The sequence below is a fragment of the Chanodichthys erythropterus genome, chromosome 21 (genome assembly GCF_024489055.1).
Source record: "Chanodichthys erythropterus isolate Z2021 chromosome 21, ASM2448905v1, whole genome shotgun sequence".
Classification (NCBI taxonomy): domain Eukaryota; kingdom Metazoa; phylum Chordata; class Actinopteri; order Cypriniformes; family Xenocyprididae; genus Chanodichthys; species Chanodichthys erythropterus.
In genome coordinates, this window is record NC_090241.1 from 15,204,770 (window position 1) to 15,228,941 (window position 24,172).

The window sequence follows — 24,172 nt, forward strand, 5'->3', positions numbered from 1 at the left end:
ACAATGTACAACAAGGTTATTTTAATTAACGCAATCCAAAAATCTTAGAATCTCTGCAATGGATCAAATTTTAAACTGTCTCCCAGGGATAACAAGATACAGATTTCAGGTGTCTTCATATGACATGTCAGTGTCAGTAATACAGTTGTAAAACCCACATCTAGCATCTCTATTTTTTAAAGGTTTATTCCAATTATTTCTATAATCCTTTTTGTCAGTGTGGCGAGGGGGGCGTGGTTCAGCGAAGTCTGCAGCGGGAGAGAGAGGCAGGAGACGAGCGGTTGAGTGAGTGGGTTAAATGCAAATGACGAACACCTGTTTCTTGTTTCAGTAATTGGCGTGGAGAGAGTATATAACGCCAGGAGAAACAGGAGTGGCAGAGAGAGAGAAGGACTACTGACTGCTTACCCCCTGGATGCTGGAATTGTTGGCTGGAGTTGCTTATGTTTGTATTGGACCGTTTTGTGCCTGTCTGCACACCTGTTTTGTTATTTTTGAAAACCAAATAAAGCAGTCAGTAGTCAAGCTGACCCTGTCCTCTTCCTTCCTGACATTGAACTTTGTTACACTGGTGCCGAAACCCGGGAAGGGAGAGGAAAGCCGCCGCCATGCAATCGTCCTCCGGAACGCCATTTGCGGAGATTATCAGCAGCCTCGCGGGCCTACAACAGGAACAACATCAGGCCCTGCTGGACTTGCGGAGAGATCAGGAAAGATCTTTTCAAGTCATCGTCCAAGCCCAGCAGGAGGACCGCGAGAGGTTCCGGAGCTGGATTGACCGGGAGGTTCGACCGGAAGCCACGGAACATCGCGCTGTGCCCGCCCACCTGCCATTCAACAAAATGGGATCTGCGGACGACCCGGAGGCGTTCCTGGACCTTTTTGAAAAGACGGCCGAGCTGTCAGGCTGGCCGCGGGACCAGTGGCCGATGCGCCTGGTCCCGCTGCTCTCCGGGGAGTCCCAGATAGCGGCACAGCAGCTTCCGGTCCAGAATCTCCTGGTCTTCGACGACCTGAAGAGGGCCATCCTCCAGCGGGTCGGCCGGAGCCCTGAGGAACACCGACAGCGTTTCCGCTCGCTCGAGCTGGCTGAGTCCGGCCGACCCTTCGTGATGGCCCAACAGCTCCGGGACTCCTGCCGCAAATGGCTGTTGGCTGAGGGAAGCGACGTGGAGAAGATCGTCGATCGAGTGGTGCTGGAGCAGTTTATCACTCGGCTACCGAAGAAGACAGCCGAGTGGGTCCAGTGCCACCGCCCCACGTCGCTGGACTCGGCCATCCATCTCGCGGAGGACCATATGGTGGCGTGCCCCGGGGTCGGCGAACCCCTCCCATCTGCTTCTCTCTCTCCCTCTCCATCTTCTGTCCCTCTCTCTCATCCTGTCCCTTTACCCAGGTCACGGCCGCCTGGATATCCGCGTGTCCCGCCCCGGGGGCGGGGCGGGTTTGACCAGAGCCAGTCCGGGACTCCACGTGCCCCGCCCAGGAGGGCGGGACTGGTTTCCACGGGACGGGATCCCACTCCTGTTTCTCCGCTTTCTCCACGCCAATCATTTACCCCACCCCCTGCCACTGGGGCGGCGGGGAGGTCTGGGCCGGCCTGTTGGCGTTGCGGGGACCCGGAGCATTTCATAGATAAATGCCCGGTGATGGAGGTTGGGACAATGGTTTGGGTCCCGGACGCCCCGCAGGCTGCCCCCGGTCAAGCTGGCTGGTACCAAATACCTGTGAGTATCAAGGGGGGTACCTATCAGGCTTTGGTGGATTCAGGATGTAACCAAACCTCGATCCATCAAAGCCTGATTTCATCCGGGGCATTGGATACAAGCCGCGTGGTTAAGGTGCGGTGTGTGCACGGGGATATAATGGAATATCCTGTAGTGTCAGTCATTATCCAATTCCGGGGACAAAAACATAGTGTTGAGGTGGCAGTTAATTCGCACCTCCGGCATCCGTTAATTCTGGGAACAAATTGGCCAGCATTTTCTGAATTATTGGGTTATTTATGCACGGATGCCTCTTGAGGGAAAAATGCGGTGGATGTGGAGGCGCGGGTGCAGGCGGGAGAGACTGATCGGGGACCACTGAGTGCTGCTTCAGAGGAACAGAGTGAAATCGAGAGAATAATTCTCTCGGAGCGCGATGATTTTCCCCTGGAGCAGTCTCAGGATGAGACGTTGAAACGTGCATTTGAACAGGTCCAAGTCATCGACGGTCAGCCTCTCCAGCCTGGATGCGCGCTTACCTATCCATATTTTGCAGTTGTGGAAAATAGGTTGTATCGGGTGACCCAAGATACCCAGACAAAAGAAGATACAACCCAGTTGTTAGTTCCAAAGAGCCGCCGGGAAATGCTTTTCCAGGCGGCTCATTCTAATCCTATGGCTGGACACTTAGGACAGGCAACAACACTAAATCGCCTCATGACCCGATTTTTTTGGCCGGGCATTCATGAGAATGTGCGCAGGTGGTGCGCGTCTTGTCGTGAATGTCAGCTGGTGAATCCACCGGCCACCCCAAAAGCGCCTTTGCGCCCACTTCCATTAATGCAGGTCCCCTTCGAGAGAATTGGTATGGACCTCATCGGGCCATTAGAGCGATCATCTAGAGGACATCGCTTTGCATTAGTCATTGTGGATTATGCAACACGATATCCTGAAGCAGTGGCTCTCCGCAACATTTCTGCTAAGAGTGTTGCGGACGCACTGTTCAGTTTAATCTCCCGGGTGGGGATTCCAAAAGAAATCCTCACCGATCAAGGCACGGCGTTTATGTCACGTACGTTACGCGAACTTTATGAATTATTGGGCATTAAAACGATCCGTACCAGCGTCTTTCACCCACAAACGGACGGGCTGGTCGAACGTTTTAATCGCACGCTTAAAACCATGATTCGTAAATTCGTTCAGGAGGACGCCAAAAATTGGGATAAATGGTTAGAACCCCTGTTGTTCGCTGTGCGAGAGGTCCCGCAAGCCTCCACGGGGTTTTCCCCCTTCGAGCTTCTCTATGGACGCCAGCCCCGCGGGGTTTTGGATGTTCTAAGAGAAACTTGGGAGGACGGACCATCTCAAAGTAAGAACGAAATTCAGTATGTCATGGACTTGAGAACAAAACTTCACACTTTGGGGCGGCTGTCAACGGAGAATTTGTTACAAGCCCAGGACAAACAGAGCCGGCTGTATAACAGGGGGACTAATTTACGAAAATTTACACCGGGAGAGAAAGTGCTTGTATTGCTCCCTACGTCAAGCTCTAAATTATTGGCAAAGTGGCAAGGACCATTTGAGGTCACACGGCAAATCGGAGATCTCGATTATGAGGTAATACGGTCTGATAGGAGGGGGGCACGTCAGATATATCACCTCAATCTCCTCAAAAAATGGAATGAGGCAGAGGCAGTGATGCTGGCGATGGTGATTGGTGGAGAGGATGATCTTGGGCCAGAGGCGATTTCCAAACCTCAATCTCTTGCGCTGGCTCCGGGAGGAGATCATCTCTCGCCCTCCCAGCTCACTGATCTCACTAAATTACAAGCAGAATTTGCGGACGTGTTCTCCCCCCTACCGGGCCGTACTAATCTGATTCAGCACCATATCGAGACAGAGCCGGGCGTGGTAGTTTGCAGCCGGCCGTATCGCTTGCCTGAGCACAAGAAAAAAGTGGTTCAGACAGAATTAGAGGCAATGCTTGACATGGGGGTAATAGAAGAATCCAGCAGTAACTGGGCGAGCCCGATAGTTTTAGTTCCTAAGACGGACGGCTCGGTTCGGTTCTGTGTGGATTATCGCAAGGTGAATGCTGTGTCGAAATTCGACGCGTATCCAATGCCACGGGTGGACGAACTGCTTGATCGGCTCGGTACAGCTCGTTTTTATTCGACACTGGACTTAACAAAGGGATATTGGCAGATCCCCTTGTCGCCGTTATCTAAAGAAAAAACAGCTTTCACAACGCCGTTCGGATTACACCAATTTGTCACTCTTCCGTTCGGGCTGTTCGGGGCACCGGCTACCTTTCAGCGTCTCATGGATAGGATTCTACGGCCCCATGCTGCGTATGCTGCAGCCTATTTAGATGACATAATTATATTTAGTCATGACTGGCAGCGGCATATGCAGCATTTAAGGGCCGTCCTGAGATCGCTGAGAGGAGCTGGGCTCACGGCCAACCCGAAGAAGTGTGCAATTGGGCGTGTGGAAGTAAGATATCTGGGCTTCCACTTGGGACATGGACAGGTGCGTCCCCAAATTGATAAGACTGCAGCAGTTGCGACCTGTCCGCGCCCCAAGACCAAAAAGGAGGTGAGACAGTTCCTGGGGCTGGCGGGATATTATAGGAGATTTGTTCCTAATTATTCGGACCTCACCAGCCCTTTGACTGATCTCACTAAAAAGGAGGCGCCAGATACGGTCCAGTGGACGGAGCCGTGCCAGCAGGCCTTTACCCAAGTGAAGGCTGCTTTATGTGGCGGGCCGCTATTACACTCTCCTGATTTTTCTCTCCCATTTCTGTTGCAGACAGACGCGTCGGACAGGGGGCTGGGTGCGGTCCTGTCCCAGGAGATAGAGGGGGAGGAGCGGCCGGTGCTGTACATTAGTCGGAAGCTCTCAAAGAGAGAGACTAAGTACAGCACCATAGAAAAGGAGTGTCTTGCCATCAGATGGGCCGTCCTCACCCTCCGATATTATCTCCTGGGACGGGAATTCACCCTCTGTTCGGACCACGCTCCCCTGCAGTGGCTCCACCGCATGAAGGATACCAACGCGCGGATCACTCGTTGGTATCTAGCTTTACAGCCTTTTAAGTTCAAGGTGGTCCACAGGCCGGGTGTTCAGATGGCTGTGGCCGATTTCCTCTCCAGAAATGGGGGGGGGGGGCTGCAGGCCGGATGGCTCCCCGGCCTGAGTCGGGCGGTGGGGGTATGTGGCGAGGGGGGCGTGGTTCAGCGAAGTCTGCAGCGGGAGAGAGAGGCAGGAGACGAGCGGTTGAGTGAGTGGGTTAAATTCAAATGACGAACACCTGTTTCTTGTTTCAGTAATTGGCGTGGAGAGAGTATATAACGCCAGGAGAAACAGGAGTGGCAGAGAGAGAGAAGGACTACTGACTGCTTATCCCCTGGATGCTGGAATTGTTGGCTGGAGTTGCTTATGTTTGTATTGGACCGTTTTGTGCCTGTCTGCACACCTGTTTTGTTATTTTTGAAAACCAAATAAAGCAGTCAGTAGTCAAGCTGACCCTGTCCTCTTCCTTCCTGACATTGAACTTTGTTACAGTCAGTTATTTGGATTTCCTCAGGGAACTGCACAATAAGTGGTTTGGAATAAACCTTTAAAAAATAGAGATGCTAGATGTGGGTTTTACAACTGTATTACTAAGGAGAAAACTCCAATGTTTTTGGTGGCCACCAGTTTGTGCAATCCTCCAGATCAATCCCTGTCAGCAGGCTTGCTTATTAATTGAATTCCCTATGGACCGGTCAACTAACATTTATGCAATATTATTTTCTTTCAGGGTTACTTATCCATTTTTGTTGGAGTTTTCTTAGTAATTGTTCAGTTGTCCTACTTTTAATTCAAACTAGTTTAGTTTTTTTCTACAATCCTACATATGTACTTGTTTTCCATTTCTCTTAGTACTTCAGCTGTTTTTGAATACAGTTTTTTAAAGAGGTTTGTCTATGGCTTCCCATTTACTTTTTTTAATGCTCGTTTCATCATTGTACCTAAATATTTTAAGTGGCATCCTCTACATACAAAGTGTCATGTGGAATTGAATTAGGAATTCAAAACTTAACTTTTTTCACCTGCATTCCTGCTCCTTGTGGGCCTTTTATTATATGATAGAATTAACAGGATCTTCTGCCCCTTTTGTTTCATTTAGCCTCTTCTTTTCGAGTTCTCATTCCAAAATCAAAAATTTACCCTCACCGAACACCTCCAACTGTCCACAGTCAATCCATCAAGCCAAAGAGAAAAATCAGTGTTGGCTAAACGATTCTAAAACACAAAAGTCTGACATTGTTCACCTTTTGGACAGCAAGAAAGATAAAATTTTCACCACTGTTCAAAACACCCAACCATACCGACAATACGGCCTGGCAAACCAAACCTTTATGTTAGCTCAACATATTGACAAGAGACCACTACCACAACTGGCAAAATTCAAATTCAACTCACCGAAACTCAACCAGGTCCAAAAAAAAAAAACAAAACAAAAAAAAAAAAAACAGAAATCCCTGTCTTGGAGAGTTCCCAAACATTGTAAATTGAATGAAATATAGTTTTTGTCATACAGGGCTCATGGAGTTACTCTTATGTACTCATTTAATAATTGTTTTCTCTACATCTTTTCCTTAAATCTCCTAACCAATATACATTAGCTACAATCATTTACTTAACTCTTTTCTGTGTTGTATTTTAACCTGCAATTTTGCAAGCTCTTTTCTCAGGGCCTACTTCCCTTTCTTTATTCATTTATCAGTCCTTTCTATGTCTCAATCTAACTCCGTTATATCGTACAGACTTTAATTAGATGTCTCTCTTTTCTTTAGGTTTTCTTTGTACGGCCTTGGTATCTCTTTTCTTGACTCCCTCATGGCTTGATGCCTCCATTTTCATTTCATTCTCATGTGTTCTATGTGCATCTGCTAACTTCTTCCTGTAACTTGATGTGCTTATCTCTCTTTCTTCTTTACCCTACATTTCAGCTTGTGATATCTGAATGATTTTAATAGGCTACTTCAAAAAAGTTGTAAAAGGTAAAAGTTTTAGGCCAATGCACATAGCAGGGAAATAGACTGGGCACACGACTGTTACTTATATGTTAATAGCTTGACATTAAAATAGAGTTATTAAATCTCAGAAAACACAATAAACAGGTGATATGCAATAAACCTCAGAAAACAACCCATTGCGGTACTTGCGTCATCTGACACCCCCCGAAAAGTATGCACAGAAAAGCCGCCTCTTGGACAGCGTGCAATGCCAACTCCTGTTCTCCCTCATGGCCCTCCACAGTCTAAGTCTAAATATCTGTCTTGCTGAGTATTCATATGAGCATAGTAGGTTATGTCATATTAGTTTTTAATGATATTCTAATATCAATCTAGCTTACTGCAGTGTGCAACAAGTGAACACTCTGCAGCAACTCATATACATTTAATATGATAAACAGCGCTGTGTTACCTCATACGCTTCTTCATCTTATGACAAAAATACTACATACTGTGCCTTTAAGGGTCAAAGACATTTAGTCCACTTCAACAGAAATTTACAAAAGTGATTTAATATATCTAAAAACCACATTAAATGCAAGTGAAATGTCTACTTTTAAGGTTTCAGAAAAATAAAATGTCAAAATGTGGGTGAAATAATGTTCCATTGTCATTAAGTGTAACACTTATATTTATATAAAAATTTAAACAACATACTATAACCTGTGCGTATTAAAATATATAAAAGAATAATCGAGCATACTAAATTTTATTGCATTTTAAATTAGTAAAACATTCTGATAAATGGGCAAATCCTAGGATAGTGGCAATGTTTAAAATGTAAATTACAAGTAATTAGCATTTGGGGTAAAAGTAATTAGTCTTTAATATGGCATAAATAGATTTTTTGTTTTAAATATCCCTGACTGTTACAGATCCCTTGTTTCCCTGGACTCCATTTCCCAGAATCCTCCTGTTCTCCACACCTGCACTCACTTCCCTCGTCAGCTCCTCATCATCACAGATCACCTGCACCTGGACTCTATTGTTAGCACTCCTATATAATGCACTCACTCCCTGCACTCCTCTTCCGTTCTCTGTTTTGTTAAGGTGTCTGTCTGTTGTTCATTGCCATTGTTTGAAGTAAAGTCTCTATTATCGTGGAAATCCGTATCTGCCTCATCTCTCTACCAGCCACCCGTAACAGAAGAACGGACCCAAACCGACCGGATTTTCCACGAAAAAAAAAAAAAAATGGAGACTTTCCCCAGCTCCCTGGATCCAGCTCCTCCATCGCCTCTCACCCTAACAGCCAGCGAACGCATTATCGGGCTCCTGCAGGTAGGACGTTCGCTGGAGAGGTATGTGGAGGAGTTCGTTGAGCTTGCTTACTTGTCTAACTGGCCCGACGCTCAGTTGATCTCCCTGTTTTTGGATGGATTGGATGACGACACTATCCGTTTTGATGAACCTGTTTTTTGTTTCTCCTTAAGCGACACTATCAATTTAATTTTGTGGTTGAATGGCTCCAATTTCTTAGTAGAAGAGGTTCAGGATCAGTGTTGTCGTCCGGTCCATCCAGAAACACGGTTGGCCGGGCCAGTCAGTCAACCTCCGGCTTCCTCCGCATGCCGCTCCAGCGAACTCCCTGCCTGCCCCAGGCTGGACCCATATTCCGCTACTGGGCCCAGTAAGCGGAGGAGGAGGAAGAAAGCGGCCCCAATGTCTCCAGAGCCCGCTCCAGTATCTCCAGAGCCCGCTCCAGTATCTCCAGAGCCCGCTCCAGTATCTCCAGAGCCCGCTCCAGTATCTCCAGAGCCCGCTCCAGTATCTCCAGAGCCCGCTCCAGTATCTCCAGAGCCCGCTCCAGTATCTCCAGAGCCCGCTCCAGTATCTCCAGAGCCCGCTCCAGTATCTCCAGAGCTCGCTCCAGTATCTCCAGAGCCCGCTCCAGTGTCTCCAGAGCCCGCTCCAGTGTCTCCAGAGCCCGCTCCAGTATCTCCAGAGCCCGCTCCAGTATCTCCAGAGCCCGCTCCAGTATCTCCAGAGCCCGCTCCAGTATCTCCAGAGCCCGCTCCAGTATCTCCAGAGCCCGCTCCAGTATCTCCAGAGCCCGCTCCAGTATCTCCAGAGCCAGCTCCAGTATCTCCAGAGCCAGCTCCAGTCCCCACAGAGCCAGCTCCAGTGCCTGTGGGGATTTTAATTGTATTTGAGGGGATGAAATGGCCCTCAACCCCAGTCTCCGCCGAGCCAAGTTCTCCAGTCTCCGCCGAGCCAAGTTCTCCAGTCTCCTCCGAGCCAAGTTCTCCAGTCTCCTCCGAGCCAAGTTCTCCAGTCTCCTCCGAGCCAAGTTCTCCAGTCTCCGCCTCCGAGCCAAGTTCTCCAGTCTCCGCCGCCGAGCAAAGTTCTCCAGTCTCCGCCGCCGAGCAAAGTTCTCCAGTCTCCGCCGCCGAGCAAAGTTCTCCAGTCTCCGCCGCCGAGCAAAGTTCTCCAGTCTCCGCCGCCGAGCAAAGTTCTCCAGTCTCCGCCTCCGAGCCAAGTTCTCCAGTCTCCGCCGCCGAGCAAAGTTCTCCAGTCTCCGCCGCCGAGCAAAGTTCTCCAGTCTCCGCCGCCGAGCAAAGTTCTCCAGTCTCCGCCGCCGAGCAAAGTTCTCCAGTCTCCGCCGCCGAGCAAAGCTCTCCAGTCTCCGCCGCCGAGCAAAGTTCTCCAGTCTCCGCCGCCGAGCAAAGTTCTCCAGTCTCCGCCGCCTACGAGCCCTCAGCTCCAGCCGCCGCCGCCGAGCCCTCAGCTCCAGCCGCCGCCGCCGAGCCTGCCGCTCCAGCCGCCGCCGCCGAGCCTGCCGCTCCAGCCGCCGCCGCCGAGCCAGCCGCTCCTAGTATGGTCTCTGTGATTGAACTCTCCAGCCCAAAGACTGTTTTCCCTCCCTGCCTCCCTCTCCCGCCTCCTCCAAGTCATGTCTATACTGCACCTCCACCTCAAGCCCCCTCGCCCAGATCTCCACCTCGGACCTCTGGGCGATTACCTTCACCCCGGCTCCAACCTCCCTCTGCTCCACCGTTGCCCATCAGTCCTCCAGCTTCACCAGTCTCCATCCTGCCTCCACTCACACCTTGGTCATTCATCAGCCTGCCCTCCCCTCTGGACTTCACTCCTCCGTCTCCGCTACGTCACTCCGTCCCTCGGATTCAGTTGGCCTCCTCACTCCCCCCGGTGTTCGTTTTGTTGGCTGTCCTTCTGCTTTCACTGCGGCCTTCTGGAGCCCCGGCTGCGCTTCGGTCGGCGGAGCCTTCGGTTCCGCCATCACCCGCCAGTCCTTCAGCGACGCCTGGGCTCAACGCCTCGAAGGCTTCGGCTCCTGACCCGCCATGGCTGCCCGCTGCACCTGACCCGCCATGTATGCCCGCTGCATGTCTGCCCGCTGCACCTGACCCGCCATGGCTGCCCGCTGCACCTGACCCGCCATGGCTGCCTTCGGCTCCTGACCCGCCATGGCTGCCTTCGGCTCCTGACCCGCCATGGCTGCCTTCGGCTCCTGACCCGCCATGGCTGCCTTCGGCTCCTGACCCGCCATGGCTGCCTTCAACCCCTGACCCGCCATGGCTGCCTTCAACCCCTGACCCGCCATGGCTGCCCACGGCTCCTGACCCGCCATGGTTTTTGGACCTGCCCTGGAGACCTCCACTCCAGTTTACTCCTTCCCCTGCTCCGGTTTGAGGTCTCCAGGGCGCCCGCCCCCCTCCCGGTTGTTACATCTACGGCGCGAGGACGCGCCTACCGGGAGGGGGAGGTACTGTTACAGATCCCTTGTTTCCCTGGACTCCATTTCCCAGAATCCTCCTGTTCTCCACACCTGCACTCACTTCCCTCGTCAGCTCCTCATCATCACAGATCACCTGCACCTGGACTCTATTGTTAGCACTCCTATATAATGCACTCACTCCCTGCACTCCTCTTCCGTTCTCTGTTTTGTTAAGGTGTCTGTCTGTTGTTCATTGCCATTGTTTGAAGTAAAGTCTCTATTATCGTGGAAATCCGTATCTGCCTCATCTCTCTACCAGCCACCCGTAACACTGACAAGATTGCTACACTGAATGACATTTGTGTGTTTTCTGTAAATCATGGTAAAAACTAATTTAATAATTTTTGCTCAGAAGAAACAAACAAATTAACCCTCTATGGTTTGCATTATAGCTCTAACTATGAATTAAACAGAGCCATTCTGATGTATTGGAAAACAACAACGATAATTCAAAGTTGTATTATGCTTATTGTTTTGATGCTTGAAATCCCTTTTTCATCTTTGACCCCTAAATCAATATCGAATTGCATATTGCATTTTTTTTTTTTCTTCAATATCGTATAGCCCTACCTCTTTCTTCTACTCTTCCTGTTATGTCAGACATCTTTTTCTCTGAAGGGCCATAAGGCAGTCCATGGGGAAGCGATCTCTCTGCTCCCTTTCCTTTTTGTCATTATATCTCCATTTGTATTATCTCCCTAATTTTAATGATTTTTTATCAATGATTTAGCTTTTTTGCACACAACCACATCAAATGTTTCCTTAGCTTGCCTTATTTTTTTAAGCTTTTTGTCCTTTTTTCCCTATTTTTTGGAGGCTATCCTATAGTATCTCTGTGTAATTGATGTCTAGACCTTGGCATCTCTAGGTGTTGATGCTATTATAATATAAATTATGACTATATGTTTCACACTTTTTTAGTAGGCTATATGCCTCTCTAATCTCAGCTTGCATATACTCTTAACTAGTTATCACCATGAAGATCAGACAATATTAAGATATTTGAATAGTCTTTCTTAGTTATTTTAAACAGGCAGTTCCTCTATTTCAGATCCACTGGTGGGAATAATGTTGTTCAATAATCAAAATGTTGTTCAAAGTTTATGTTGGAATTTGTTCCCCACTTTCTGGTTTATAAAATAGTCACAACCAGAAAGGGTGAACGTTTTCCCTCTGTCTTCCTACCTGTACACTCACACTTCTCTCCTCTCGCAGCCCCGCCTTTAGCTTCAGTCTAGTTTCCTCCCCTCTCTATCAAAGGCAGCTCCGCCTTTAGCTTCAGTCTAGTTTCCTCCTCTCTCTGTCAGAGGCAGCTCCACCTTTAGCTTCACTCTAGTTTTCTCCTCTCTCTGTCAGAGGCAGCCCCTCCCCTATCTTCACTCTCTAGTTTTTACAATGCAGGCTCAATCACACACTTTTTAAAACAATCACACACCCGGGTTTTCACTCACGCAGCACACTTTGAAAATTACTGTACACCAGTTTTTGCAAAAAATGGAGAAACTGAGTTCCCTTTCGATACTTCACTCTTACTGCGTATGGGGAAAAGTCTCCCTTTTCCCCGTCACTGAAGCCTTTTTCAATAACGCAGTGTAACTGCATCGTCATTGGTTCACTCATAGACAAGTTGTTGAACCAAGGACGGCGCGGCATAGCTGCGCGACCTATGGCGAGAGAGCGCGCAAACTTTCCCGCCGAAATGGGCGGGGCAAAGGGCTATTGTAACGAGGTTAGTAGATGTGGGAAGAAGGAGGCGGGAACCGGCGAACATTCAACAAAACTTTAATCCAAAATAAACAAAGAACAAAACGAAAGTAATGCCGGCAGACCCTCGCGGACGTCTGCCGGCCACCCAAACATAACAAAACCATAACATAAAGTCCAGGCCTGGTCCTCTCTCGTCCTCCACGGTAGTCGCTCCTCCTTTTATGCTCCCGGAGCTCCTCCGTGAGAGACTCAAGGCCGGTGCGCCTCCCAGGTGATGCTTGTTATCACTTGCGTCACCGGCCTCGCGCCGTTCCCTCACGGCTCTCGCCCGCCCTGGTCGCCACAGCTATATAAGCAGGCGTTTCGCCATAGGATTTCAGTCCTTTCTCCTTCAGCGACGACAACGCATCTCTTCACTGATCTCCGCCTGAAGCCTGAGGAAGCTCGCCGCCTTCAAGAAGCTCCCGCCGCCGTCTGAAGAGGCCCCGCAGCGGACCCAGCTGAACTCGCCGGTCGGAGACAGCGCCGGCGGCCTCACTGACTGCCGCCCCGAGCGCCGTCCTCGAGACGCCCGCCTCCCACTCCCGCTTCCGGCCGCCTTCTCAGCGTGTCTCCTGCCGCCATCCGGCGCGCCTTTGAGAGTTTCTTCCGCGGCTTATTGCCGCTCTAAAAGAGCGTTTCCTCAGCGGTTCTACCGCTCTAAAAGAGCTTCCGCGGCCCTCGCCGCTCTAAAAGAGCCCCCCCAATCGCCGTTATAACGGCGGCGGCGTTGCTGCAAATGCCGCGCCACTCTTGTGGCACATGCAGAGCCCCTCTGCACGATGACGACGGACACAGCGAGTGCGTCGCGTGCCTGGGCAAGTCCCACACCGACGGCGCGCTCGCTGGAGCCTCATGCCCGCACTGCGAGAGCATGAGCCTCGGTTCTCTGTGCTCGCGGGTCGCCTTCTTCACTGAAGGCGATCTCGCCGCTCGCGCCCTCCTGTCTCCTTCCTCCCACGAGCCGGCCAGGAAGAGACAGATGGGACCACCCCAGACAGATGGGAATCCGGGTTCTGAATTATCTCGACGATTGGCTCATTTTGGCCCATTCGCGAGTCGAGCTGGAACACCACAGATCCGTGCTCCTCAGCCATCTACAATGCCTGGGTCTCAGGGTCAACCTAGCCAAGAGCTCACTGCTCCCCAGCCAACACATTTCGTTTCTGGGGGCAGTTTTCGACTCAGTCCGCATGACGGCAGTAGTCTCGCCAGAGCGCGCCCTGGCGGTACAGCAGCTCGCGGCTTCCGTCAAGAACAAAGCCTATCTTCCTCTGAAGCTCTTCCAGAGGCTCTTAGGGCTGATGGCTTCCGCCTCCCCGGTTCTGCAGCTCGGCCTTCTTTGGATGCGGCCGCTACAGTTCTGGCTGAAATCCCGGGTCCCCCCACATGCCTGGCGGCACGGCCGCTTATGTCTCAAGGTCAATCGGGCCTGTCTTTTAGCCCTGAAACCTTGGATGAACCCTGCTTGGTTCAGTCTTGGGGTACCCCTACAGGCGGTGTCACGAAGGACGGTGCTCTCGACGGACGCATCCATCTTGGTTGGGGGGCTCTGTGCGAGGGCAGACCGGCCTTCGGCTCGTGGTCCCACAAGGAGAGCCATCTCCATATCAACTGCCTCGAAATGTTGGCAGTAATGAAAGCCCTGCAAGCTTTCCAAGCTCACTTGACGGGACGCCACGTCTTAGTCCAATCGGACAGCATGACTGTGGTGTCATATATAAATCACCAGGGCGGTCTTTCGTCCAGCCGCCTATGCGCTCTGGCGAAACGTCTTCTGGAGTGGGCAACACCAAGGCTTCGGTCGCTCAGGGCGACTCATATACCTGGCAAAACCAACCTGGGTGCAGATATGTTATCACGGAGCAACGTCCCCTCAGACGAGTGGATGCTCCATCCCCAGATGGTTCTCAAGATTTGGGAGCTCTTCGGGAGAGCAGAGGTAGACCTCTTCGCCTCAGAAGACAACTCTCATTGCCCAACATATTTCTCAAAGGAAGTTGATGCGCTGGCCCACGCCTGGCCCAGCACACTCCTTTACGCATTTCCCCCGATCGCACTGATCCCGCAGGTCATCAGGCGAGTCAGGGAAGACAGGCTAGAGTCCTCCTAGTGGCCCCGCTCTGGAGGAGCCAGACTTGGTCCTCAGAGCTGTTCAGGCTCTCCATGAGAGCCCCATGGCCCATTCCCCTGAGGCTGGACCTCCTCTCTCAGGCGAACAAAACAATCTGGCACCCACAGCCAGAGCTCTGGGCTCTACATCTCTGGTCCCTCGATGGGAGCTGACTAACCTTCCCAGGGACGTACTATAGACCATTTCGGCGGGAAAGTTCGCGCGCTCTCTCGCCATAGGTCGCGCAGCTATGCCGCGCCGTCATTGGTTCAACAACTTGTCTATGAGTGAACCAATGACGATGCAGTTACACTGCGTTATTGAAAAAGGCTTCAGTGACGGGGAAAAAGGAAGACTTTTCCCCATACGCAGTACTCGTTCCGTATCTCAAGGAACCGAGGTTACGTTAGTAACAGAGTACGTTTTCTCTATGAACTTTTGCTTACTTGTTTTGACTTATTAAGGACTGTGTTTCCGTCTAGATCGCAGCGCTTACAGTCTGGAAAGTGTCCAGATAAACGACAGAGCCAGTTTCTGGGAATGTTTGTAGTTTTTTCAACAGTTCTTTTATAATATTTTACATTCCCTTTTATTATGTTGGATTTCAGTGTCCATTAAAAACTCGGTTTTCCATTTTACAAAATCAACAGGAATATTCACAAATATTTTTAAACAACATTCTCATACGCTTTTGCCAACTTTACACCAAGCAATAAAAATGTATTATACATCAATTTTTGCTAAAATGAAAAAACAGTTTTCTCTGTTACCTTTTCCGTTATTGTTTTGACTTATCAAGGGCTGTGTTTGGTCAGTGTCCAACCAAACGACAGAGCCAATTTCTGGGAATGTTTTCATCAATTCTTATAATTCTTTTACATTTTTTAATCACATTTATAATTTGGAATTTTAGTGTCCATTAACAATCTTGTTTTTCCATTTCACAAAACCTGCAGGAATATTCACATATGCTTCCGAACAACACTTCTCATATGCTTTTATCAATTTTAGACCAATCAATAAAAATTTTATATGCAACAATTTTTGCCAAAATGGAAAAAATAAAGTTTTCTCTAATATCTTTTTTCTTAATTGTTTTGACTTTTTAAGGGCTGTGTTTGGTCAGTGTCCAACCAAACCACAGAGCCAATTTCTGTGAATGTTCTTAGTTTTTTTTTTCAACAGTTCTTTTAACAATATTTTACATTCCCTTTATTATGTTGGATTTCAGTGTCCATTGAAAAACTTGCCTTTTCCATTTCACAAAACCAACAGGAATATTTACATATGTTTTTAAACAACACACTCATACACTTTTATCAATTTTACATCAAGCAACAAAAAGCAGTTAGAAACAACCCAAGCAATTCTATTTTACTTTCTACCTAATTCTGCATTATACACAATATTATACATCTCAGTCACTTTTTTTTTATCAAATCGCTCTCTCTTCTCAAGGCCTTCTTTATTTACAACTAACAGTTCTTGTCTATCTGGCAGCCAGCTCGGAGCTCCCGCTCAGCTCCAGGTCTTCCCGTCCGCTCTGGCTATCACACAGACAAGCGTGATCACACACTTCAGCGCTTTTCACCCTTACAGACAGACATATTTCACATACAGACATATAACATTTATGTGCCCCACTCAGGCAGACAAAAAACGCACTTCTTGCATATAAATAAATATTTTATGCCCCACACAGGCAATTTTATGTAAGCCCCACTCAGGCAGACATGTAAGCCCCACACAGGCAATTTTATGTAAGCCCCACACAGGCAGACATTTGAGCCCCACACAGGCTAATTTATGCCCCACACAGGCAGACATTTGAGCCCCACACAGGCTAACAAAAAACGCACTTCTTGCGTATAAAGACAAACTACACTTAGACACACGCATACGCTACCCCTGGGACCTGGAAGTTACTTCTCTTTTCATTTTAATCAGTTCAATCAATTATTTTAAATTTTAGTCATTTTAATTAAAATTTTTATTCATTTCATTTTAAATTTTAGTCATTTCAATTTAAATTTTTATTCATTTCATTTTAAATTTGGTTCGTTTTGGTGAAGTCTTAGGCAGTCACCACGCAGGCATTAGCTCACAAGGGGCCACACAAAACAAATATAAGCAAAATTGCTTACCTTATTTGTATAGCGCCTTTGTTTTGTGAAGCCTCATGCCAGCACACCCACCGCAGTTCCACCTCGACCTCTTCCTGGCTCCTGGCTCAAGGCTCGCCAATTATGTCGTGGCAAATTCGATGTCTCTTTGTCCCTTCAGATCTGGTCTCGAAGAAAAACTTGCAGAGTCTGAGTTTTCAGGTCTCAGAAAAACTCACAAAGTCGAAGTTCCAGGTCTCAGAAGTATTTAACTTTATTGTCAAGCAACAAAGTGAGATGCCAGCTCCGCATCTGAGGCTCCCTTAGCTGGGGCTCAGTTTTATAAATTTTTCTTATCTCTTAAAAACACAACAAATTAATATCACCACAATTTGGCCCGAAATTTTGTGCTAATATATTATTTTGACTAATTATTTTTATTATTATTATTATCATCATTATAGCTAAATAAAAATATTAAACCAAATAAGAAATATTACTGTTGTAATAACTTTCATTATTAAAGTATTTAGCATTAGTACCTCTTTTTAAATATAACTATAATAATTAGAAAATAATATTTAAACCTTGTATGACAAAATGTGGGGTTACCTGTTAACATGCAAGCAACATGTCTATAAATTAGAAAGGTCTAAGGATTTATATTATATTATTAGGATAGAAATGTATTTAATATGAACTACGTGCCTCTTATTCATCCACTGTGGGAAAAAAAAAAAAAAAAAACTGTACACTTATGTACGCTGGAGAAAACATTAATTATATGTTTCCCTCAAAGTTCTTTAGAGAGAGGAATTATTTTTCCTATTTTTATCCTGAATAGGATTGGCGATAAACATGTCTGTTTCATACTGGACACCGGAGGGCGCCCTTGAGCAGATACTCCAAATACTCCAAATATACAGGTGCTGGTCATATAATTAGAATATTGTGAAAAAGTTCATTTTTTTATTGTAAATTATTTTTAAAAATGAAACTTTTATTTATACTAGATTCCCTACATGTAAAATAAAACATTTCAAAAGTTTTTTAATTTTTTTTAATTTGTTGATTAGAGCGTACAGCTAATGAAAGTCCAAAATCCAGTATCTCAAAATATTAGAATATTTACATTTGAGTTTCATTAAATGACCATCCCTACAGTATAAATTCCGGGTACCTCTTGTTCTTTGAAACCACACTAATGGGGAAGACTGCTGACTTGGCAATGGTCCAGGAGACAATCATTGACACCCTCCACAAAGAGAGTAAGTTACAGATGGTCATTACTGAATGTGGTGGCTGTTTACAGAGTGATGTATCAAAGCATATTAAATGTAAAGTTGACTAGAAGGAAGAAATTGGGTAGGCAAAGGTGCACAAGCAACAGAGATGACCACAAGCTTGAGAATACTGTCAAGTAAAGCCGATTCAAACACTTGGGAGAGCTTCACAATAGTTAAATGAAGCCGGAGTCAGCACATCAAGAGTCACCACACTTAGACATCTTCAGGAAAAGGACTACCAAGCCACTTCTGAAACAGAAACAACGTCAGAAGCATCTTACATGGGCTAAGGAGAAAAAGAACTGGACAGCGAACAGTGGTCGAAAGTCCTCTTTTCAGATAAAAGTAAATTTTGCATTTCATGTTGATATCATGGTCCCAGAGTCTGAAGGAAGACTGGAGAGGCACAGAATACAAGCTGCTTGAAGTCTAGTGGGAAGTTTCTGAAGTCAGTAATGATTTGGGGGGCCGTGACATCTGCTGGTGTTGGTCCATTGTGTTTTATCAAGTGCAAAGTCAATGCAGCCATCTTCCAGGAGATTTTGGAGCACTTTATGCTTCTATCTGCTGACAAGCTTTATGGAGATGCTGATTTCCTTTTCCAGCAAGACTTTAGCACCTGCCCATTGTGCAAAAACCACTTCCAAGTGGTTGGCTGACCATGATATTACTGTGTTTTATTGGCCAGCCAACATGCCTGACCCCTGAATCTATGGGATATTTTCAAGAGAAAGATGAGAAACAGTCGATCCAACAATATACAGATGATCTGAAGGCTCAATAGTGCCTCAGCAGTGCCACAGGCTGATCACTTCCATGCCACACTTCACTGATGCTGTAATTTGTGCTAGGAGCAAGTCATTTGCTGTAATATGTGCTGCTGACCAAGTATTGAGTGTACAAATGAACATACTTTAAAGAACTTGAACTTTACTGTTTTGAAAATCAATTTTTTGATTGATCTTAGGAAATATTTTAAATGAATTTTTAAATGAATCTCAGACATATTCGGATGGGTTTACATTTCTCACAGGACTTCTGAGTTAACCAGGAAGCTGTCATTTTCCGATTCGCAAACAAATAGGGGGAAAAATCCCTGTAAGTGAACTTGGCTGCGCTGTTTTTTTGACTGTCAAAGAACCGGTTCATAAGAGTCATTTGTTAATGAAGCTGGCTGCACTGGACGCGCTGCGTGCGCGTGCAACCATGCACAGTTTATTGAAAAACGTGTTTTCTTGAAATTATTTTGCGTTATGCTGACTTTTTTATGTCATCACATTAAAGCGCCGCTGCTGAACAGTAGTACTTGAAACTTACATTTATATTCTATTCTGTGGTAATTTTGGGGTGGCAGATGGGGTGGCAAAGCTTTTTCTTAGGTTGGCAGTTGCCACCCCGTGCCACCCCGGTAGATCCGCCCCTGGTGCCTACATACCAGTGAATTCCTGCCACTAAACTAAGTACTTTGGGCCATAAGGCTTGGCTCTAGTGGCCTATTAGAGTATGTGTGTCTGGGCTACCATGCCGAATGGCTTAATTCTAGTGGCCTATGACTATGTGTGCCTGAGCCAAAAGCTCAAACATAACCAATTATAGCATGCATTATGTGAGGCTTTAACAAATGGTATCATGTTGCAGGCCAATAGAGATGAGAAAAGAAACCCCCCACAACCACCTGAGCAAATAAATAGTATAATGATTTAACATCAATTGTAGGCCTGCCGCGATTGGTCGATATAATCGACTGCGTCGATGCTAATAATTAGTCGACTTCAATATTTTTAATCATGATCATTTTATATTATTTTACCTTCCTGAGGTCTGAAAACGCACCGGCGCATTTTGCAGGATTTTTTTCACATTGCAGCAAAACAGACTTAAAATAGTAAAAAGAGACATAAGTAATATATCAATTGAAACTATAGAATTTAGTGTTGTCAGAAATATCGATATTTCGATAAATAGCGATACTGAAATATCTGAACGTTACCAATAATAATTTCCCGAAGTATCGATACTAGCCGCGCTTTCACTTTCACTTCTCTCCAAAGGCGCGTTGACGACCACCACAAGGGCACGCCCACTCGCACTCGCACTCGCACTCGTCTCATTCGCTCTGGTTAGCAAAAGTGAAGTGAATGGAAAGATGGCGAGTGCAACGCCCACGCGACCGGCTTTGGTTGATAAGGAACACAGCAGGAGTGCTATCTGGAAATATTTTGCATATGAGGCAAATGAACATGGAAAGCCGAAGGACACAAGCAAGCCAATATGCAAGAGATGCTACAGAACAGTGCTAACAAAAGGCGCTAACACCACTAATATAGCAAAGCACCTGAGAGACCGACACCCAGATCTGTATAAAGAATTTCTCGAGGTTGGTATTATTATTATACATTACTGGCACTCTATCCTCCAATTTGATACTGTTAAGAGCTTTGACACAATCTGTATTGTTAAAAGCACTATATAAATAAAGGTGACTTGACGACTTCATGTCGATCCAGTGAGCACTGTTTTCACGTGTGATGCACGCATGTTTGCGTTTAAATCTGTTCATCAAATAACGTTAATGTATTAACCAGCTTTTATGACCGATGAGCAATGCATTTGTTACAGTATATTTTAATCTTTGATAACAGTAGGTATTAGGATATAAAAATATAACGGATCATGTTAGCTCTGGTCCAATGAAAAAATATTAACAAATAGAACTTTGGATTTTAATTAGTACATGTATTAGTGAATGTTAGTTTAAATCAACTTTTAACTTTGATTAACAAATGTTTTGTAAGTATTTTTCATTGCTTATTCATGTTAACAAATATCTATTACCATTAACCTACGTTCTTAGATTAGTTTTGTTAATGTAAAATATATATTCTAGACTTGTTATATTTAGCTTTAAATAAAAAAATAACCCCTTAATATTGTGGCAGTTTTTTTTCTCCGTGGTATCGAAAATGGTATCGAATATCGATATTTTTCAAGGTATCGTATCAAAGTTAGAAATTCTAGTATCGTGACAACACTAATAGAATGTCTTCTTTTATTTGTGTACACTCAGAGTAAAAACACAATATTGTGCTTTTTGTAAAATAAAGAAAACTAACATGATGCGTGATCCAATCTGATAGTTCTCAGAAAATGAACTGTAACTTATGAATACTAATGACAAAAAAAAATGACACTTATGTCTAAAGAAACGTTGAAATGTCAGGTTTTAAATCATGCAAGTCAAATCGAAAACAAACATTCTGTGTTTATGTAATCTGTATGAAAAAGAGCTATGTCAGAAGTCTGTGATTCAGCTCATTATCCACTAATGCGCCCACGCCCATGGAGCCAGCACTATTCAGAGGCAAATTCAGAGGGAATACTTGTATGCATTGTCTCAATCGTGTATTTATTGTCTTGAAAAGTGTTTATTTAGATGTTGAAGCCATAGTTTGAGATCTCTAGAAGACATGCCGTTAGTTTCTGGTTCCTTTTCTTCTTTATATGAATTTGTGGCCTAAAGGTGTACAGAGCACCCTCCGGCTGCAAGTATGAATTGAAAACACAGTATCCAGCACTCATAGTGATGACAATAAATATTGAATAAATATTACTCCTCAGTATAGAAAATTGACATACATATAAGAATCCATCAATATTTCTCCATATGTGCATGCTTTTAAGCTAAAAGCCTATATGAAATGCCACAGAGGTAACATAATTGTTCAGACACTTTGCATCACAGAAATACATGATATTTTAAAGAATATAATAGAAATACCATTATTTTAAATTGTAATAATATTTCACAGTATTGCTGTTTATGATGAGCTGAGACATTAGTACAGAGGGTTTTTTTTTTTTCACAGCCTACCTGACTGAAAGGCTTCATTAATATGCAAGTCATTTCAGGTCATTATTATGTGATTATTTTGTCTTCTCAGGTGTAAATGACCCATTATTCATGATGATTCACGCCTCCACGCATAATGTGTTTCTTGAGCAAAGATGTTCTAGAAAATTTAAATCTCTCTATTGTTTTATATGAAGGAGTAGGCAGCATCATTTTTTACATAATTCTGAAGCAAAAACTCTAGTCTACAACCTCCAATACCCAGAAGTCTTGTGAACACAGATTTAATATACTTTTTTTGGCCTTATTTCAGTGACTTAAGTTTTTTGTATTTTCAATAACCACACATAAACATTATTCCTTCAAAAATACAAACATGTACATACATGTTCCTCACATATTATGGTAGCCTAGTTCTTGCTGAATACAGTGTAATGACACTTTTGTCATTTATATGTTTATGAACAGCTGAAAAAAGCACAAATGTCAGGGCATGTCAAAACTTCTCCAAGCCCCAAATCAGCCTCAGACTCCAGAGGGTTACATTTCATTTTCAAGCTTTGACTAAAATAAAAAAAAAAATGTTTCCTCCACACCACTAGTGTGAGCTAACGTTACATGCATCACGTCAAAGTTTCCAAGGATGGTGAGTGAAGCGTAGTCGAGCACGATGTCAAAAGAGTTTATCAAAAGTTTTCAAAAGCCAAGGGGTCTGAAGTACTTCAGATTAGCTAATAATAAAAATGTGGTTTGTACACTCTGGTTTCGTTGGCATGCCACAGCAGCACAATCTCGATGCATGAACATCTGAAGAGGAAACATATAGGGGCTATTCTGGATGATGGGCTGCCGGTAAAGGCAAAGCCACATCCACCTTAAGTGCTTTTGTCCATTAAATGAACTGTTACTGTTTAAAATCCGCTGTCCTTTAAGCTGCTAAAGGGGCCGTTCACATATTGCGTCTTTTGCGCAAGCAAGTTCGTTATTTCAAATGTAGGTGCGCGGCAAGCGCACTAGTGCTGCAATGACGCATCGACGTCATCGATTACTTCGACTACAAAAATACGTTGTTAGAAGTTGTTTATGCACACGTAGACTTCAAATTAACTACTAGCTTTACATTAACAGTACACTGTAATCTAGTAGTGTATGTGAACATATAGATAAATAGGCTACTAGTGCATTTTTGTTTACTTTTGGCACAAGCCAATTAAACAAAACATAATCATAAGTACGTGATTAACTAATGAGATAATTCGTTTTTAAAGAGTTTAAAATGCTCCCTGCATTTCATTATAAAATGACAAATTCACTAGACTCTCTGAAATACAATTAATATTGTAATCAAAGTAATCATATTAAACATTGTAATTAATCACATTCAGTTAATTTAAAAATATGCAGATTTACTACCATCTTTGAAATACAGTACAGTTTATATATTGTTAGCATTCATAGATTTCATGTGTAAATTTATTCCTAATGTTAATTATTGTGTTTGTTTTTTCTCAGGAAGAGGAAAAGCTGTGTACAAGAGTTACTTGTCTGTGCCTGCAACATCAACCCCATCTGAAAGGCTTTTCTCAGTTGCTGGCAACATTGTGACTAAAAAAAAAAGAGCAAGCCTAACTTCAGAGCATGTCGATATGCTAACCTTCCTCCATTGCAATGCTATATAATTAGTAACACGGGCCCCCAACCTTTTGCACTGTTTATGTTGGGCTGTATTTATGTTGGACTTCTTTAAACTACAAGATGCCTTCAGTTAATCTTTGCAATGTATTGGCCATTATTTTTGCACAGTGTTGAGCAGTGCTTTTGTTGAACTTGGCTCCTTTAAAACTGTTACCTTTCAGGTATGTTTTACATAGTGTTGTTGACCAGTATTTGTGTGGTGTGTTACTACTTTAAACCACATAATGCCTTCAGAATGCATCTTTTGCAAAATTTTAGGCAGAATTTATGTGGCATTATTCATGCCTGATGCCCTAAAGTGTTTACATTTTATTTTTTGGCACTTTATTTTTGTATACTGTAAAAACTTCAACCACATTGAAATATAATTTTTTTTAGAATAAAAGTTGAAATATTATATTAGAAGTCGTACTTATAATTTTTTGTAAAGTTATCCAAAGGATTCCTTAGCTAATCAAAAAAAGAACACTAGATTAATAATAATAAAAAAATAATCGTTAGATTAGTTGACAGAAAAAAATAATCGTTAGTTGCAGCTCTAAAGCCGGGCACACATTTAACAACTAGCTAAAACATTCTAAGACTGTGCTCAACATACAGCGATTGTTTCCTGCGACTGAAACAGATTTATATACTTACACATGGAATTTGAACACCGACTGTAATCGCAGACTGAACGCAACTTGCTCTGACTGGACGCGTTTGAGCGCGATCAGTCATAAGTATCAATTTACATTCATAATCGGCCTTACAGGTGTGTACGGCTTAAATCGCACAATAGAGGGTATGCACGTGACGTCACCGTCGACCGATACGACTGCGGTCACGCCCAATGAGTGGCAAAAGACTGAAGGGGCTCACACACC